This window comes from Ostrea edulis, chromosome 4 (genome assembly GCF_947568905.1).
Source record: "Ostrea edulis chromosome 4, xbOstEdul1.1, whole genome shotgun sequence".
Taxonomy (NCBI): Eukaryota; Metazoa; Mollusca; class Bivalvia; order Ostreida; family Ostreidae; genus Ostrea; species Ostrea edulis.
This window is the reverse complement of record NC_079167.1, coordinates 79,424,248-79,445,468: the sequence shown is the minus strand read 5'-3', so window position 1 is coordinate 79,445,468 and position 21,221 is coordinate 79,424,248. Positions and strand designations below refer to the sequence as shown.

At 34.6% G+C, this 21,221-nt stretch overlaps 1 protein-coding gene and 1 pseudogene across 1 annotated transcript in view; one reads left to right on the top strand and one right to left on the bottom strand.

The window, feature by feature from the left end:
- LOC125669341 (uncharacterized) overlaps positions 1 to 18,317 on the bottom strand; it is a 170,315-nt gene extending 151,998 nt beyond the window's left edge. The window contains exon 1 of the mRNA XM_056163887.1: positions 18,109 to 18,317. The gene's annotated coding sequence lies outside the window, so the exon portion shown is untranslated. The remainder of the gene's footprint in view (positions 1 to 18,108) is intronic.
- The window catches only part of LOC130053861 (uncharacterized), a 29,054-nt pseudogene continuing 17,732 nt past the window's right edge, over positions 9,900 to 21,221 (top strand).

The window sequence follows — 21,221 nt, the reverse complement described above, 5'->3', positions numbered from 1 at the left end:
AAATTTACCAAATGACAAACAATCTCCTGTACATTTGGTTAAGTATATATAATGTTTCAAATGGTAATTTACAAAGTTTACCATTTTAATCTTCGAACATCCAAGTATAAAAGTTTTCTTATCAGTTATAATATTGAATGAAAATGTTTCAGTAAACCAACATTGCACATTTCTTTAGAAAATAATACTGACTTTTCCACAATCATACATAATGTGTTCCAATGATTCTCTCTCCTCTAAACAAAAAAGTACATAAATCGTTGTTTGATTTCCCTATCATTTTCAAAAAAGTGTTTGTAGTTAAAATTCTATGATTTACTCGATATTGTAGCCATTATAATTTACTATCTTTTGTGTTCATAAAAACATCCTTATGAATTTCTCTCCATTTTTCACTAGATATTTCAAATTGTTTATCCCATTTTCTTTGTCCAGTTGGATTTTCTTTGCTAGAATTCAATATTTTGTAAATTTTTCTATTGTTGGTTTTATCATTTAGTAAAGGTAAAATGTGTAAGGGAATAGTTGATTCTTGTTCTTTAATCAGATGATCAATATTAAAATTTTTCATCGTTTTCTTTACTGCTTGTGTTACTCCAAAAAATTAGTTTTAATATCAAATATTGTTTTGAATTGAGCATAAGTCATTATATTCCCTTCCTCATCCAGTGACGAATTTATTAAGTAAATATTGTTTTTACTTCATTCCTTCAAAGACATTACTATTTTATCTACTTTAAGTTTTTCATTGTACCAGAGAACAGTTTTACCCATTTTTTCTGGTGTCAATTCATTTTCAAAACAATGCTCCAGTTTTTTCGAAGAATTATAAACATCTTGCCAAATTTAGTTTTTTGATTTTGACAATATTCTTTAATGCATATGTTGGGCCATATTTAATGACCTGGCTAATATTGATATCTTCGCCTATGACAAACTGCCATTTTGCTGAACTCTCCAGCAATTTTTTAACCCAAGATATGTTCATAAAAATTTTCTATATTTATCATGTTTAAACCACCCTTTTCATATTGCTGGGTAACTATAGAGATTTTTACTTTATGAACAGGACTTTTCCACAGCAATTCAAAAAATAGACAGTTTAACTGGTCAATAGTATCTTTTCATGGATTTGGTAAGGAAATGAACAAATGTACAATTTTTGAGATTGCCAGAGATTTTATAATAGTCATGCGGCCAACTGAAGTCAGATTTCTTCTTTTCCATTGTTTTAATAAATTCTTAATAGAAGAAGCGATATAACTTGAAAACTTGAAAAACGTCCTGGGGTCTTCGGAAATGAGAAGAAGATGTCAAGGCATAGAAACTAGTATCAAAGTCAAAGGACCCCAGTGACCTTGACCTCTGAACATGAATATCAACCCTGGTATAACTTTGGAACAGATATTGATAGAGACATGGGAATTTCTCAGATATGATAAGACTAATAAGCAACAAACTAGCATCAAGTTCAAACTACTCCTATGACCTTCACCTTGTTCATAAAACGCATTGTATTATGAGACCAAGGAAGATATGGAATCGATAAAGATTTGATACTAAAATGGAGCTGAGTTGAATCACACTGTTCCCATGACGCAACAAGTATTCAATGTCTCCTCCAATACAATGCAGGATACATCCAATCACCGCTTGCTCTCTTCCATTACATCTAATTCAGCTTTTTAAAACCATTGCACCTTTAATTCAGTGTCTAATCCATTTAATTACGCGCTGTAACTCTACATGACCTGAACGCACTCCGTCAGCCATTTTTTTTTTCATTCTTACTTTCATGTATTCCTACGCGCTATTTCATAAAAGTTAATTAAAGCTTGTTGATGAGAGAAACTCCTTGTTTTACTATTTAAAAAGCACATATTTAAATGATAAGAAAATGAAACTTATAGCGCATTGATGAACAAGTTGTCCGTCCAATTTTTCCTTTGATACCTGCATCAAGAAAAGAATTATAAGTTTCATTTCTGAAATTGATTATATGTTTCATTTCTTAAAATCAAGGTCTTTTTGGAAAAATAGTAATACTCGGAGAAAACACACTTTTAAAAAGCCAATACTTCCTTTGGGATAATTTTTTAACGGCAGGTTATAAAAAACCTATTTTGTCTTGTCTTGATCTTAAAGTACATTGTTGCAACCCTTAGTACTGTTTACATTTGGTCTTGTTTAGTTCCAAGTGTGCATGTGCGTGTAAGAGAGGGGAGAGAGAGAGAGAGAGAGAGAGAGAGAGAGAGAGAGAGACGATCAATCAGGGTAATGAGTGAAATCTAAGCTGCTGTTTGTTACACCTCTTGGTCTCTTGCATACGGAATCATCCGTAGTCAAAATGAGTGTGCCAAGATAGGCCTAACAATCAGTATGATACGCAAGAGCTTGTTCTGCGTATGGATCAAATGCTGTCTGCCGTGTTTCATACCGATTGTTAGGCCGTTCTTGGCACACTGATTTTGACTACGGATACCTCGGTTTACCTAATCAAGATCTAGGGCCACCGGTGGTTGTGACCGGTCGGCAGGGGATGCTTACTTATCCTAGGCACCTAATCCCACCTCTGGTGTGTCCAGGGGTCTGTGTTTGCCCAACTCACTATTTTGTATTGCTTGTCGGATTTATGAGATTGATCACTATTATCTTCACCTTTCATGAAACACGTCGTACAGCATTTGACCGAATGATAGGTTGTATTGGTAACTTGGATTGTTATAACGACCATAGAATTTGCGAAATGCCGACTTTAAATGAGACTGTTAAAACCCCTGTACCATCAACTTGTTTGTCAGTCGTCTGTCTCGATTTTAGAACTGATCATACGAAGGACAATCTCTTGTCTATCGGATCAGTTGAGATATATACACACACCATATGCAGGTGATAATGGAATATTGCTACATAAATGTGGGAAGTTGACGATGGAGAAGTTGAAATCATCCCGTTTGTCATAAAGATGAGTTGTTATTTTGCCGTCGTTCTCTATTTTCAATATTTAAAAAAAAGCCAAGTTGCGCATATGAAGTCGAATGAGGATAGCTTGTTTGTAGAGTGAAACAAACATATGTTAAAAAGTGTGCAATGCACCCTGAGTTTGAGATCAAATGTACATATACATTGATATGTGGTGAAGTATGACACGCTTAATGAAGACTTTCGTACCAATGGTATTTGAGTATTGAGACGCCTTAATTAAGGAGACCCGATATTATCACCGGATTTTCGGCAGTAAACTAATGTCTGGTAAATGTACATTCACTGTGTGTTTTCTCCTTAATTTCTATTGATGTCCATCGGATTTTACAACGATGAAGACACAGTTTGTTTCAATTCAGTTAGATCCAGCTTTTCATTGATGTATGTCCGCGTATGAATACATGTAGATTCATTCAACGAGCTAATTTTTCAACTACTGAAAAATAAACCAAGGTGGTAAGGCGGTGTGCATTGATATGTAGATCAACTTGCAAATCAATAAAGAAAAATAGATAACATTCTTGTTATGGACTAGTTTTATTTGCCATCGCTTGAATGTGGATATCATTACCAAATATGGAAACAAGTCAAAGTCAGGTGATTTAACCGTTGCTTTTAAATAACTTACAGGTCAATAATATTTATACTTTACTAACTTGAAAGTGTATCTATATTTTAAAAAAAAGAAAAATGTCTTTGGTTTGTTGAAGGGGAGACGGAGATCCCAAACATTATAGAGATGATTTGCATAACCCAAAAACAAATCACAGAAATATTATTCAAATGTTGCTCAAGTATATATAATAATGAAATGAAACACCAAACTAAAGAGAGGGTACACTGTATCTATGTTGGTTTTCGAGAGACACAAAACCTGTAGAATTTAGATTTTGCAGAGTAGAAGATAAAGGAAATGTAAAAGTATCCGGTATATTTCGAACCTTCTCAAACAAGAGTCTCTGTCGTTATGAAATTCTGGTTAGTAACACCTCTTGACTACGAATGCGTAAACCGATTTGAAAAGAAACGTGAATCAGGCTGAGATCACTCAAATTGCTTAACAGTCGTCTGGATTTCCAGTTAACAGTGTATCATGTCACCTTGAGAATTTTGATGTGAAGATTTGTCCCAGGTCCACGCTCTAACTTCTAAACAAACAAAATATCGAATGTACACCATATGATAATGCTTGTAGATTATTTTTAAAAAAAACATGCAAACAATTGTTCTTGGAAAGCGTTATCACTACATGTGTCATCCTTAAAATGTTGAACCCGGATATGACACATCCTGCCTAAGATGGTATGGATTGAATATATATAATACTACAGACCTAAGGGATGGGGGAAATATGCTTTGAACACAACTGAACCTGCACTACATGGGGAATATTGGATATTAATTTTACAAAGTGCTATAATGGCATTGAGACAGGAATTTTTCAAAATCCACTACATTTTGCACAGCCGTTGATAATTCTGTACTATACTGAAAACCCACAACTTGTGCCTAGATTACTACAATGGTACTAGTTCATCACTTTATAAAGATACAAATGGTGTCTCCTTACTTTTAATAACAGCACTTATAACAGTATATGGGCTCTAAATTTTTTCCCCTAAGAAATAAATTCCCTATTCGTGTTTGAGGTAAATTCAAACATTCCGTCCGCCTACAGACGTACACGTGACTGACTGAGTTGGTTTATTGAACTGAACATTTTTTGTTAAATTAATTCTAGTTTAACAATAGGTCTAAAATTCAAAACTTACTAGGGAAGAAAACCATTAACAAACAGGATTTAAAAAAAAGCATTTATGAATTAAGATCCATCTACACTTATTTTCAGAGATCTGAAACAATGCATACATATCATTAAGTTTTAGATCTTTAGATCATTCAAAACAAAACTGTTCTGTTTCAACATATCAATTCAAGTTGTAGTCAATGGCTGTATAAATAGCTCAAATTTTGTTGCTAAAGTAAAAACTTAATTGTAACTGATAATCTATTTAATTTTTTTTTTACGATTGACAAACTGGGATTGTACGTGAACCTACACAGGCGTGTAACGTTAATCTTCACCTTACGTTAAACGCATAATTAATTCAGGAAAACCCTATTTTACACTGAAAATCTAAGCTACATATTTTAGAAATGGCTATTACTATATTTAAGAGTTTATGATTATTCCCATCATAATGTTTCTGCCAAAAGAGTTTAGGCAGTAATCAACCAAAACCGATTTTTATTAAACAGCATTAATCTATACCAGTCACATTCCTTAAACTTTGTTTTAGATGGCAGTTAGGATTATGTTTCTTTGTTGCATTTTACTCGATATTTTTCATGTAACGTTTTCAAGTCCAAAAAATGCTTCATTGTCAGATTTCAGCATTTCACAAATTCTATGGTCATTATAACGATTTAGTTTGCCAATACAACCTGTCAAATCCTTCTGACTTCTTATCCAACTCTCTATTTTGTGTTGCTTACAGGAGTTATGAGATTGATCACTGTTCGTTATCTTCAGGTGCCATGTTTCAAATCAATGGTTAGGCCATTTTTTGTACTCTGATTTTGATTACGGATTATTGTGTTTACCTGATCAAGATATATGGCTCAGGGTGGGCGTGACCGGTGGATAGGGGTCCTTATTCCTCCCAGATCGTTGATCCCACCTCTGGTATATCCAAGGGTCTGCGTTTTCCCAACTTTTTATTTTTTATTCCTTATAGGAATTACTGTTCGTTATCTTCCCATTTTTTATGTCACGTTAGACATTACAACTGTTTACTGTATTTTAGACACTTCGAGATACATAGATTGTTATTTTCCTGGTTGTTTAGGTATTGGGTAAATGAGCAAAGAGTTTTCGAAATAATTACCTCGTTCATTTAGTATTACCAGTGCTAATATTTCATTTTTTTTTTTTATTCAATACATTGATTCAATTCCTTTAGTCAGGATTTTTACAATTGCCCCTACATTCCAACCTAAGCAGCGGGTATGGGAACTCAATGCTATTTACACAAACACTCACTTTCACACTTATGATAAACTTTTATAAAGAAGATAAAGAGAGAGAGAGAGAGAGAGAGAGAGAGAGAGAGAGAGAGAGAGAGGGGGGGGGAGGATAGAAGGTAAAATTATTCTAACTGCTAAACAAAAACATAAAGATAAGGGGGGAAATGACAACATAGGCTACGTTGTTTTGTTCACTCTGTGCACAATCTAAAAGTCTTAAGATTTTGGTCACAAAATCAGTACAAATATGTATTCATGTAAAATTACATTGGTATTGTAGCATGAAAGGTGAAAATAACGAACAGTGATCAATCTCATAACTCCCACAAGCAATACAAAATAGATAGTTGGGCAAACACGGACCAATGGACACACAAGAGGTAGGATCAGGTGCCTAGAAAGAGTAATCATCCCCTGACGACCGGTCACACCCGCCATGAGCCCTATATCCTGATCAGGTAAACAGAGTTATCCGTAGTTAAAATCAGTGTGCCAGGAACGGCCTAACAATCAGTATGAAACACGTCAGACAGCATTTGACCCAATGATAGGTTGTATTGACGAATTGAATCGTTATAACGACCATAGAATTTGCGAAATGCTGACTTCAATCGAGACTGTTGAAACCCCTGTACCATCAACTTGTTTGGCAGTAGCTTGCCTCGATTTAAAAACTGAATATACGCAGAAAGTGCTGATGTGTATCAAATCAGTTGAGATATATAAACACCATATGCAGGTTATAATGGAATATTGCTATATAAATATAGGAAGTTGACGATGGAGAAGCTGAAATCTTCATGTTTGTCTTACAGTTGAGTTGTCAGTTTGCCGTTAATGTCTATTTTCAATAACATATCTAAGTATGAAGCAGAAGTGGACGACTCTGTGGTGTCCTTTATTTCGAGCTCACAGGGATATATCAAATCGATATATGTATCTCTATAATCTTCTTATACATTAATGAAAGGCGAAGATAACGAACAATGATCAATCTCAACTCATATACGCAATAGAAAAAAGAGCTGGGGAAACACGAACCCCTGGATATACTAGAAGTGGGATCAAGTGCCTAGGAATTAGCATCCCTGTTGACGGGTCACACCCGCCCTGAGCCCCTATATCTTGATCAGGTAAACCAAGTTATCCTTAGTCAAAATCAGTGTGCCAAGAACGGGCTAACAATCAATATGAAACACGTCAGACAGCAGACAATGTGATATAAAATGATGCATTCAGTTTTTGTAATTAATGTCCTCAACTTCCTCTTTGCAGTTCTTTCTAAGAGCTTTGCAAGGTGAAGATAACGAACAGTGATCAATCTCATCACTCCTATAAGCACTACAAAATAGAAAGTTTGGCAAACAAGGACCCCTGGGCACACCAGAGGTGGGATCAGGTGCCTAGGAGGAGTTAGCATCCCCTGTCGACCGGTCAATCCCGCTAAGAGCCCTATATTCTATTCAGGTAAACGGAGTTATTCGTAGCCATAATCATTGTGCCACGAACGACCTAACAATCGGTATGAAACACATGAGACAGCAGTTTACCCAATGATAGGTTGTATTGACGAACTAGAGCGTTATAACGACAATAGAATTTGCGAATAGCTGACTTCAATCGAGACTATTGAAACCCCTGTACCATATGTCTTTCAATGAAAGGTGCAGATAACGAACAGTGATTAATCTCATAACTCCTACAAGCAATACAAAATAGATAGTTGGGCGAACACGGACCAATGGACACACAAGAGGTGGGATCATGTGTCTAGGAGGAGTAACTATCGCCTGTCGACCGGCCACACCCGCCGTGAGCCCTATATCCTGATCAGGTAAACGGAGTTATCCGTAGTCAAAATCAGTGTGCCAGGAACGGCCTAACAATCGGTATGAAACACGCCAGAGAGCATTCGACCCAATGATAGGTTGTATTGACGAACTAGATCGTTATAACAACCATAGAATTTACGAAATGCTGACTTCAATCGAGACTGTTGAAACCCCTGTACCATCAACTTGTTTGTCAGTAGCTTGCACGACATACATTTATCTAGATATTCTTAAATCTTACTAGAAATAGTGGATTTTTTTTTACATGGAGAAGAATATATATAATGTTTCAAATAAAAATATAGGATATTAATCAATTCATTCTCTGAACAACCAAGTAAAACTGCTTTCTTATCTATGACTATTTTCAATGTAAAAGATTCACAAAACGATGTACAAATCATACGTAAAAAATTCTGCACTTTTTCACACTCATATAAAATATGCTCTAGTGTTTCTTTTTCTTTAACACAGAAACTGCACATGTCATGATTGATTATTTTAAGTTTTTTCAAAAACGTATTTGTAATTAATATTCTTTGGTTCATTCTATAGTGTAACCACTGTATTTTTCTATCATTTGTAAATTTAAAAACATTTTCCCCATTGTTTGTCTGTAATTGAAAATTTTTCGTTCCCTTTCCTTTGATATGTTCGTGTTTCACCAATATGATTCAAAATATTCTATATTTTTTTATTTCCAGCATTAGTAGCAAAGGCAAGTGGTAAGATATATGATGGCATGAAAAGCGAAGATAACAAACAGCGATTAATATCATAACTCCCATAAGCAATAAAAACAGATAGTTGGGCAAACACGAACCCAATAATAGGTTCGTCCTTTTTGCTCAAATAATTCAGAGCAACACGACTAAAAAGTTTGTATGCACCGCAACATACATATTCGTATATTGATTATCTGATAAAAATGACCCATCCTAATTTATCAACGAGTTTACCAAAAACTGTCAATTTCGTACCATGCTTTTAAAAAAAAAACACGTTTATTTTCTACTCGTATATTCATAATATACCATATTACACTTTTACATATTTCTTCATTAGCATTGTTTTGATCAAAACATATGCAGTTTTTACCAGGATTTATAGACATCCATCAAGAAATGATTGTTGTAGGTTTTTATACTTTTAATGCAAAGTTTGGTCCTATATTAATTATTTTGTAAATATCTCTGTTTGCTCCCAATATCTTCTGCCACTTTGGTGCACTTGTAGTTTATAGCAATTTGTTTTACCTATATTTAAAACACTTCGACATACATAGATCGTTATTTTCCTGGTTGTGTGGGTATTGAGTGAATGAGCAAAGAATTTTCGAGAGAATTACGTCGTTCAATTAGTATTACCAGTAGTAATATCTTATTTTGATAAACATTTCATCTAATGTGACTTCAGAAAGTTGTTTTGTTGTTGACTCAGTTCCTTGATATACTCATATTTCTTGCGAACCGCAGCGGTGGGCTAGAGGTTAGAGCATTCGTCCCGCAAGCGGGGGGCCTGGTGTTTGAATCCCAGCCGCGACAGACCTTAGTCGTTAAAACAGATAGTGGTAGTTCCATGGCAAACGCTCGGCATCAAGTGTGAATGCCAGGGGTCCTCGGAGATGTTCTTAAAAAAGGATGCCCCGTGTTGCAGTAGGTGTGGTATGTTAAAGTATCACCATCCACGAAATCGTGCAAAGCGTTATCGCGTTGTGGGACAATGTACATTGCATATCGTACAGCCCTCGTATTTAGTGCAAAGTAATAACACAGAAAGTCATGATAAATAAATGATGGGAGGCGTTGACTTAATTAAATCCTTTGAAGGCAGAAGGGCACAGGATTTCATCAAGGAGCGTGTACCGTCACACTTCATAGTCAAGCGAAGATTTTAGAATAGTTATTTATTACTTATATAAGCGTTTGAGACGGACGGGCAACTTTTAAAGACGATACGAACCACGCATTGACCCGAAGGAATGACACAAATGCATACATTGATATTTGGCACCCTACATAATACCACAACTATATACATTGACCTTTGACAGTAATGGGTATGCATAGAAGTGAACTATCAACCATATCATGAAGTCTGTAAAGTTATCTAAATAGACATTTAATATTCAAACTTCCTGGTTGTCGTGTACAACGATAAACACGACATGCATACACTTGTCTTTCTCATACATGTAGCAGTGGGATTGATTTTATCATCTGGATACCGTGAGTAAACAGTAAATTTCATGATCTGGTATCACATATTCTTAAAGTAATCTAAAGATCACGCTATGTTTGAGAACACGTTCGCTTCCTAGTAGATTTAATTCTGTGAAACGTATAACATATTTTGATATTTTGTAGGATTTAGCTAATCGTTGTTCACATTGCTTAACTCGTGAGATATCCATTCAATTACAATTGTTTTAAGTATTGATAAAGAAGGTAGATTATTCCTTTCATGTATACAGTATCAATGACGATGCAAGCTCTCAGCTGTTGATTAGTGTGATCGATGATTTCATTTGCTTTACAGAAATCCTATCTCAGAATAAGGAGACCGAACAGGCTAAGGAGGTACCCGGCTGCCAAAACACTGGAATATGTCAGCTGTATCAATGCAGCCGTGCAGTAGATGGAGACATTAACACGTGTACAAGGGCAGCACCTATTGGAACTCATTCCCCAGATAAATGGACATGGTGGTATGCTGACCTTGAGAAAGTACTCAGCATCTACAGCATCAGAATACAGTTCAGAGACAATGGAGAACAATATGGTAATGATTGCCAATAAAACTCAGTTCAAGGATTATGAAGGATATGGCACAAGGATTTGTCAGTACCTTCGCAGTACGTTTTCAGGGACCGAAATTTAGATCCACTGTCACTGGAAGAAGCTTTTATTTTCATATTGAATGATATTTCCCAATTTAGTGAACAGTACCTTTGTATGAAAGATGAAGATAACGAACAGTGATCAATCTCATCACTCCTATAAGCAATACAAAATAGATAGTTGGGCAAACACGGACCCCTGGACACACAAGGTGGGATCAGGTGCCTAAAAGGAGTAAGCATCCCCCGTCGACTGGTCACACCATGGTATCTCTCCTGGATAATACGAAGAGCATGGTCATATTGTTCATAAACCCCCTCTATATAAATCAATTAGCAGTACTATATAAAACACTCAAAACATCATCAACATTTCCTTACATCCGAGTTTCCTCCATTATTATTTCATGGTATTATGTGTTACAATGAAGATTCATAATAATAATAATAATGATTGATTTTATATAGCGCCTTATCCAGCGTGTGCTGCTCAAAGCACTTTACAATAATCAATGTACTTTATTACCCCGGCAGACCTCATATCAATCTAGAACTTTCTCAGCCTCCTAGGAAGGATACAGTGCAAGCTGCCATTACAAGCGCTAAAGCACTAACATTCTAACAATATATTTCACTGTCTATAGCCAGGTACCCCTTTTACACTAGGGTGGAGTGAGGAAATTCATGTAAAGTGCCTTTCCCAAGGACACAACGTCAGCCCTGCCGCGGGCAGGACTCGAACCCACGACCTTTCGGTCGAGAGTCTGACGGTCTAACCACTCGGCCACCGACGCCACGATTCATCCATCATTTCCATTTACTACACGACTTCAGAGTTATTAGGTAACGATTATACCCCAGATAGCAAGACTACATTGGGCCAACGTTGGTTGCAGGTTGTATGGTTGGTCGAGTGCTGGCGTTGGACAATGAATGTTGGCCCAACGTTGGCCCAACAAGTGATATGTTGGCATGACAGCTAGAATGTCGGCGTTGGGTTTACAACGTTGGCCCAATGTTGGTACACTGTAGTAAATGTTGGCATAAAACGTGACCAATGCATTTTTGGGGATGTAATATTGGCCCGACGTTGGTCCAATGAATGATATGTTGGCATGAAAAATGGACGCTTAGTGTTGGGGGTGCAAAGTTGGCCTACGTTGGACCAACGAATGATACGTTGGTAAGAAAGTTAGTCCGTCAGTGTTGGGAGTGTGATGTGGGCCCGACGTTGGTCCACTGTAGTAAATGTTGGCATCAAACAAAGCCACTATGTGTTGTGTGTGTAATGTCGGCCCAATGTTGATCCAACCAAGTTATGTTAACAAAAAAATCCCCAACAACATATATTAATTGCTAATTAAAGCTAGGGCATGTACGTGATGTTTGCAGGTAGGACCGTCGTACACTCGGTGTTGGTTTTGCAAACTAAGAAGTTGGCTCAGCATTGCTATATCGTATACATTAATTAATCGAAACGAAAATCGTTGGTAAAACATAAATGGTCACTAAGCATGCTTAAATTAATTGGGGGAGGGGGGGGGGTCACACAAATAATTTGCAGTTACTGTATTAGTAAACATTTGGTGTTTATTGCCATTCAAAACTATATTGGAGCTTCTGAAATTTAATTTTCATATGTTTTAATTTTTGCTTCCATATGTTCACATCATGGGGAAAAAATGAGGGGGGGGGCTTAATCAAAACATTTCCATTAAGACAGCTACCCTAACTTTCTAGGTGTTGTGCAAATTTCATACGGGGAGGGGGTAATTGATAATTAAAATCTAAACATAAATGAAATGGACTGAATACTGTTTTGTAAATAAAATAATTAGATTAAGGGTTTTTCTCAATTACCCATTTAAAATAATGTTTTAAATATCCAAATGAAACTTTATACCATAACTCACTATTAATTAAGCAACAATTTAATTCATACTAAAATAAGTGGAGTACGGCGTGGGGTGAAAATATATTATAAATTTCTCTTCAGCAACTGCATGTGTCTTAGTTTCGTATTTACACCCATGTACATACTATAGGCATCATGGTGACACCTACATGTTGCACATCATTTTTTTCAACGAGCACTCAGCTACACTTGACATGTATCTTAAAATTATTCTATACATTTTTACTCTCAAATCTCACTTCTATGGGGGTATCTCCATTTTTTAAGAAAGTTTCATACGAAACTGTCTCCTGCTACCTTTACAAAACTTTCGTTTGAATGGTAGCCTACGTCGCAGTGAACACAAGAAAGAGAACGGATTATTTTAGCCATTGTTCTTAGAAATGTAAGTACATTTGTTTAGTTGTTTGTTTGATTTAATTTTTTAAAAGTTTTACTGAAAAGCTAGTGTAACACGTACCTACTGCTAAAGCTAAAAATCACTGCTAGATCTATATATGATTAGAAATCTTTATGATTTTTTTAATAGCGTACATATAAAAGTTGAAACATTTACTATTCTCCGAATAATGTGACAAAATTATTGTTTTACTATTTGTTTCGTTTGTTTGATTTCATGCCAGTATTGGATCGAATCAACGTATTTATACAGATACAAATTTATACAGATTTGAGTCAATTAAAAAAAGTGCGTATTTCATCTCAGAAGGCACTTATATTAGCCACGTGACCTAGTCATGTGATCTGTGTTATTAATAGGAGATCACTTGATTGATCAATGGTTGTTACTTTGTAGGTACATTTGTATGGGTGATGAAGCATTGCATATGTATTTTTACTATTTCATTTGCTTTTCGTTGATAAATTCACAAATTCAGTACTCATTATCTGATTTAGTAGCCTTGCTTTTTGCTTTTGGACAGTAGGGTATGATTTAAATATTTTTATTTAGCTCCCCTCCCCCCCCCCCCCCTTCAACATAGCAGAGGGTGGTTCGGTCCCTTCATACTGGACAGTAAGAAGATTAGTTAAGAGGGGTGTTGATATGCATTTGCAAGAATTAGACGATAGAGGTACTAAGTCTCCTTGTAGAGATACAAATTTACAAAATGCAAATTTTAGTAATTAAACCATGCAGAGGGAATGATCATGGTGACGATGAATTAATCAGACAACCTACTGAACATGTAGAACATTTCGTAGATTCTGATGAATCAGATGACGGGAATAATTTGCTCGAGCTTGAAAACAGTGTAAATTTAGTTTTAAGTGATACCAACACCAATTCTAGTTCAGATGATGAACTCAGTAATGTATTGGACAAATTAAAAGATTGGACAATAGCAAATCATGTAACTGACTCATTAACTTCCAAGTTATTAAAAATTTTAAAGCCTCTGATTCCAAGTCTTCCCAAAGATCCACGTACCTTGAAAAAAAAAAACAAACAAAAAAAAAACAATACACAATTGTTGAAAAATGTGGCGGTGAATACCTTTACTTTGGGATTGCTTCAGATATAAGAATTGAAATGAAAAATTGCAATGAATTTATACCTGGTGGTTTTGTTTGTAGTCTGCAAATCAATGTTGATGGATTGCCTCTTTTTAAGAGCACAAACCACCAATTGTGGCCAATAACTGGGTTAGTACAAAACATTCCAAAGCAAAACCCCTTTATTATTGCTTTGTATTCTGGTAGTTCAAATCCCACTGACATCCATGAATACTTTAGAGATTTTGTCGAGGAATACCACAATTTACATGATGGTTTTGACTGTTGTGGTAAACTTTCTCAGGTTACTTTACACTCAATTGTCTGTGATACACCTGCTCGCGCTTTTATAAAACAGGTAAACTAATATTCTGGCTATCATGGTTGTGATAGGTGTAATCAGAATGGTATTTGGTTAGGGAAAATGACATTTCCAGAAACAGAAGCAGATTTAAGAACAGATGCATCATTTGATCAAATGAGAGATGAAGAACATCATTTAGGACCTACCCCCTGTCTCATCTCCATATTGGAATCAAAAACCATAACTGGGTTCCAGCCATTTATTCAATTTCATACAAAATTTTGTTTTGTATCTGGGTATCCAGCCATTTGTTCCATATATATATATATATATATATATATATATATATATATATATATATATATCAAAATACCATATACTACAACCATTGATTCCATACTTGAATCGTCAGAAGTTTATTCCATATTAACATTACCTATATATGTGAATGATACCTGTTGAACCATACCTGGATTCCAACCATTTATTCAACATCATAAAAAACTTTGCCATAATTGGACGGATATAAACAAATCCAACTATAGTAGGATATAAACAAATTCTACTATACTTGGATACTGTGTATCATCAAAAATTACGATACCATATTGAAATTTAATCACTAGTATATTCATAGTGTTTTGTTAACCCGAAGTGATTATTGCAATTTTAAATTATTTCCATATCTGTATACTTCTACGTACTATAGAATATTCTGGATTACCAACAACGTTCAGTGTCTTTGGATTTACAAACCTAGTGGTCTACAACAAATAGTGACTAACCCTTTGACTGATCACCTTTACAATCCCGGAGTTCTGTGAGTTTCTAACCCTGTGACTGATCACCTTTACAATCCCGGAGTTCTGTGAGTTTCTAACCCTGTGACTGTGACTGATCACCTTTACAATCCCGGAGTTCTGTGAGTTTCTAACCCTGTGACTGATCACCTTTACAATCCCGGAGTTCTGTGAGTTTCTAACCCTGTGACTGATCACCTTTACAATCCCGGAGTTCTGTGAGTTACAATTTCATAGAGTTAGCAATTACTTAATATGTATCACATTCAGAAATATGCAAAAAAAGCTATTGAAAATTATAATAACTATTATTATACCAATAGCAAATGTTATGTCACTGTCGCTATAGATAATAATAATCTAGCCAACAAACAATGGAATTCTTCATACTACCAATCAATTAAAGCTGAGCAATCATTTACTTAGTCATATGATAGATATACTCGTTGTAAGTATAAAAATTGTAAATTATGTTCTTATTGCAACAAACATTTACTTAGACAACACAAAGATTTATGCTGGTGTCACTCCAAAGTACATAACTTTCACAGATACAAACAGGCTAAAGAAAAAAATCAACAAATACACAAATATTTTAACCACCAATGTGCTAATAATATCAAACACTTCAGAATGTCTCAACTTACTTCAATGGTCAATAATGAAATACATAATCCCAATGAAAAAAATACACAACTTTTGCAAACATCAGTTAGATCACAATGTGGTTTCATGTTTACTTTAGATTTTTTACACAAATCTTTATATCATGACTATATCAGATATTTACAAAACAAACCTAACATATCCACTAAAAAATTCATAGAATTGCTAAATCTAACCACACTCTTTTAAACATAGCAGATAAGAATTTAGGTTTATGTATCAATGATACTTCCTGGTACATTGATGAATACACAAGACACCTTGCTGATACTAATACATATCAAATACCAACCTTATTCTACATAACTCCATTAAGGACTTACATCGTATTTACCATAAATACAATTTTAAACCTCCCGCCCACGTCAGTAACAAAGATATTAAATCTTTTTACAATCGCAAGTCACCTTCTGACATTAAACTACCGTCACTTAATATTACACCTAAACCTCATAAACTTAAGCAAAAAGCTTCACCTGAAATCCAACATTTATTAAAATCACGACCCATAGTCAACGGATTCAATACTATTATTACAGAACCTTCCAAAATACTCAGCAAACTTGTAAGACATTTTCTAAACAAACTCAGAATTAAATACAAGAAACATGACATTTTAGTCAACAGTTCTTTCCATGTCATAAACCAACTTAACAAAATATCTATTGATCCCTATGACATGGATATACGTTTTATATCTTTCGATTTTTCCTCTTTATATACCAGTATTGACAATAACACAGTCAGTAACTCATTTCTGTTCTTACAGAATCAGTTAGATATCAAACAAGACACTATACAATTTATGATAGAACTTTTCACCTATATAAAACTAAATGCTTATTTCCATGTCGGTTACAAGCATCTATTTCTACAAAAACAAGGCTTAGCAATGGGTTCTTATGATTCTGCAGACATAGCTAATTTAGCACTCTTCATCTCCGAAACATCTTTTTTTTAAGCTCTCCAATGTACACAACAGAATCATTTACATGGCTAGATATATCGATGATGGTGCCATTATATTGTACAGTAAGCCAAACTAAATAATGTTTGACATCCATGAAATTAAGAAATACTACCCCAAAGAGTTAGAAATCACCTTCAGTATAAACAAAATACAGACACAATTCTTAGATATCACTTTCGGTATTGGATACACCACATTTACAGATAATAAAATTTACACTTGTATCTACCAGAAACCTTACAATTCTTACAGTTATATACATTTTACTTCCGGTCACCCCAAACATTTCTTTAAGGGTGTAATAACCACTGCATGCCACAGATACCGTACAGATCAAGCAAGGCTCTAGAACATGATACTATATGTAAATTATTTGCTATCAGACTCCAAAGATGTGGATATCCTAAGAAATATATTAAAAGACATATGTTACCTTACCTATTCACTCCAGATGGAAATTTCTATAGAAAACCCAAACAATCTACTAATATATTTGGTAATATCAAACATCAAAATACTTCACAAGAACACAAACTTGTCAGATATATACTTACCAAGTCACCACCCTTCCATTACAACTGGGTTTTCAGCTACAGTGCTGGTAAAAAACTTAAACAAATACTCCTTACTAAACGTAATCATAAATCTTCATTCTAAGATTTATAATTATATATAAATTCATTTACACAACATATTACAAATTATTAAATTAACTATCCAGCAATTTTACCAATTATTAATCAAATACATACTTTTCAATTTCCTTTTATGTCTTACTTACTAAATATAAATATCCAACAATTCTAAATATTTATAAATTAATTTCATTATACTGTAATTTTCAGTCAATACACAGTATGAGCCATATCCTGTCCATGGTGTTTCAAGACTTTACTAGCTTTGACGATGTTGACACCGCATATTTTGATGTTAATAATATATTCCTTTCAACTTAAACACTAATGATATTACACTACAAATTCCATGTATGGATTTCTGTGATTCTCAAGTTGTTATATCCTTTTTAAGTACCTAGGTACACATAAAACACTATTTACTACATAGGCAAACAAAGTAAAAAAGTTAAAGAATGCAAATATTTCCATACATTTTTATTACTAATATATGACACTGTCAATGAGCAAGGCATTATTATAGAGGGCGAAGCCCTCTCACGGCCCAAAAGGGCCGTGAGAGCGGAGCTCTCCCTATAGGTAACACGTATATACATGTTTAAAAGGAAAATATAGGGAAATAATGAAAAATTAAACCATACCTATGGAACTTGAAAAGTTTGGTACTAATGGCGTCGATTCGAATATTATCGCGTGGACATGTATTTCTCCATTTTGAATCTCGTCTACCCTAGTTCACGTCGTTCTGAGATGTTACATAAAATTCGTAAAAGCATGTAAATCTTATTTTCTTAATCATGTATAATCACTCCACGATTAACGCCATGTTTGTTGTTGTGGTTCAAACGCTATGTTTGTAAATTTTCTAAATAACGACGCTGAATATGACGTCACAATGTACTGTTTACATCAATTGCGTTATATTTCCCGCGTTCAATATGTAGGCGGATCAAATATCCAAAATTAGGTTGCTTTGATACAGTTCCGTCCTCGTGCTAACTTCGGGTTGTCTTTGTTCTGTTTTGGATATAGATACCAATGCCAAAATTTGTTTGCTTCGCCCTCAAACACGGTCACGCCGTAAAACATTAAATACACCATTTACTAAATCTATCTCTTGGTTTGCACACAAAATGTACCACAATCTTAAAAGGACTCGAGCCACGAACACCCTGTAATGGCCTATGCTTGGGGTGAAATCTAAAGTGTCTTTTGCTGATTTTTTCTATCCTTGATTTCCATGTATACTATTTACCCAAATCACATGTCACCTTAATTTGTGAAACCGGATGTTGATTACTTGAAATTAAACGTCAAACCCATAGATGTATTTGATTTTCCCCCGGATTTTACCACCTCTTTTTTCACTTTGAGGCCATAATTTTTTATATTGTGCATGTTTCGCTCTAAGATTTAATTCGATTGAATAAAAATTGGTAATGAAAGGTATTCTTTCCAATGAAAAAACCTCGCAACGACGTTCTAGTTGCTATCGAAAAATAACTTTTTTGAAATATCGCGAGAGGAAGAGGAATAGTCGTCTGAACAGCTGACATCAGCTGCGGATACAGGTGCCAATTAAAATGCTTCATTATGTTGATTCCTAAAAATAAGATACGTGAGTATTACAGAATTTCTATTCTACAGCAAGTATTACCAATTATATAGCCGGGAGTTAACATTTTCAACCAAATCTTTTAAAAGTTTTGCTCTTCGAATCAGTACGCTACGCGGGGTTATCACTAGGCCGACCACTCATCGGGCCAGTGATATATGTAAGTGCATATGAATTGGAAGTGCGGGAATAGTAGTAAAAACTTCTTGTACATTCCACTTTTATTTGAAAATGATAAGTAATCTTTCTGATTTTGTCTGGGGAAAACACAACATACAATATCCCTCACACATAATCTTGCTCATTTACATAAAGTGTCTCCAGTCATTCAGCTATTCTGATATATTTCCAGTTAAAGAGACACTACAGCTCATTTTGCGCAAAAATCATGAAATGACAATTTTCTCAGGGCTTTCTCAATTTTTGTTGCATTGTTGAATGTATGAACTTTGCGAAAATAACACTTATCTAAAGTTAAAAATTCTTGTTTTAACATAAAAATTAATACTTTTTGATGGCCTATACAAAAAATATCGAGTCTCCTCCTTCGGTCTTCAGACGCATGCGCATAGACAGTAAACAGTGCAGCATGTCGTCCAGTGAGAGAAAGTGTAGTGGATAGATCCAGAATTTTGAAAGATTCTGTGAGAAAAGAGGTAAAAATAAAATGAGATAAAACTCATACGTGAAATAAAATTGACCTTGGGATCAGTATGACCGTTGGAAAACAAAGAGCTAGGAGAAACGATTGTAACTCAGTGGCGGATCTAGGATTTCCGAAGGGGGGTGTGAAAGTCCAATATCAGCCAAAGTAATCGGCCATTCTGGGTGCAAAATTTGGAGTTTCACTCACAATTTGTGGCGAAAAAAGGGAGGGGGATCCTGCCCCCCCCCCCCCTTAAATCTGCCACTGGGACTAGCCGTGAAGACACGGCTTTAAAAGTAAGTGTTATTTTTATCTGAACACGACACGCGTTACCTAGTTGTAAAAACATCGGTCGATAGGAACATGAAGGGGAATTTAAATAATTTCTTACACAACAACTTCGCTGTCATTCAAAACCACGTGATGTAAATAACCATTCAAAAGTCCGAGTCAGCATGAAGAAACCTTTGAATTCCGGATGATCTTTAAAGCACAGTTTAGAGTAAATTGATGCATCCAATTGTTCAAAATTGTCAGTATCGATATGATTTTTATCATTTTATTAATACATTTTTTTTAAAAGCACTTTATTAAAATGTGGAAAATGAGCTGTAGTGTCTCTTTGATATATTCCCGCACATGAGTTTTATCATACATCTTCCTTGCTTACATACATAATTTGTTTTGTCAAACTGAAATAAGAGTCAAAATTGTGAATATAGTGTTTTGTAATGCATTTTCTTTACTTTTAATTACAATGAGAAGTAACTATATGCATGGTTTCGGCCATAAATACATAATTTATTAATTTCTTAATTTATTTTTTAATTAAAAAGAGTAGTTGTTTTGTCAAATGATCATTTTACACATTCAAATAACGGTTTTAAGAAGTTTAATTCATATTTGTAAAAATGCCAGGGAGGCTACTGTAAGTTAAAATAAGTGGCGGATCCAATGGAACGTACACACAATTTTCAATAGAAAATGGAGGACAATAATATATAAATGGAATTTATTGATATTTTCATAGTATAATTTTACTCCTTCATTTTTTAAATCAAGACATCCAAACCTGTAATATAGATCTACCATAGTATAATGATGATTGTACCAGTAGTACACGTACTGGTCAGGGTTAAATAGTGCATTTCAGTTTAGAAGTACATGTAACATATTGTGTTTATATTTCTACCTAGCCATTTATTATTGAATGTGAAGAGAGCGATGCCTTAATTGAAGGTCTAAGTTATTTATTATTTATTTTTTAAAAATATTATTATCCCAATTTTTTACCTCACTCATTTAAAGTTCTGCACTATTACATGTCTTTATTATTATTTATTATTATTCCTAATGAAACAAAATCAAATGATTTACATCCAGTGTTTTTCACACCAAATTCAGAAACTACGATTATGCCTTACTGATTTGGAAAAATTATCAACTTATTTTGATATTAGGATTTTTTTTAAATATTGATCTTCTCCATAAAT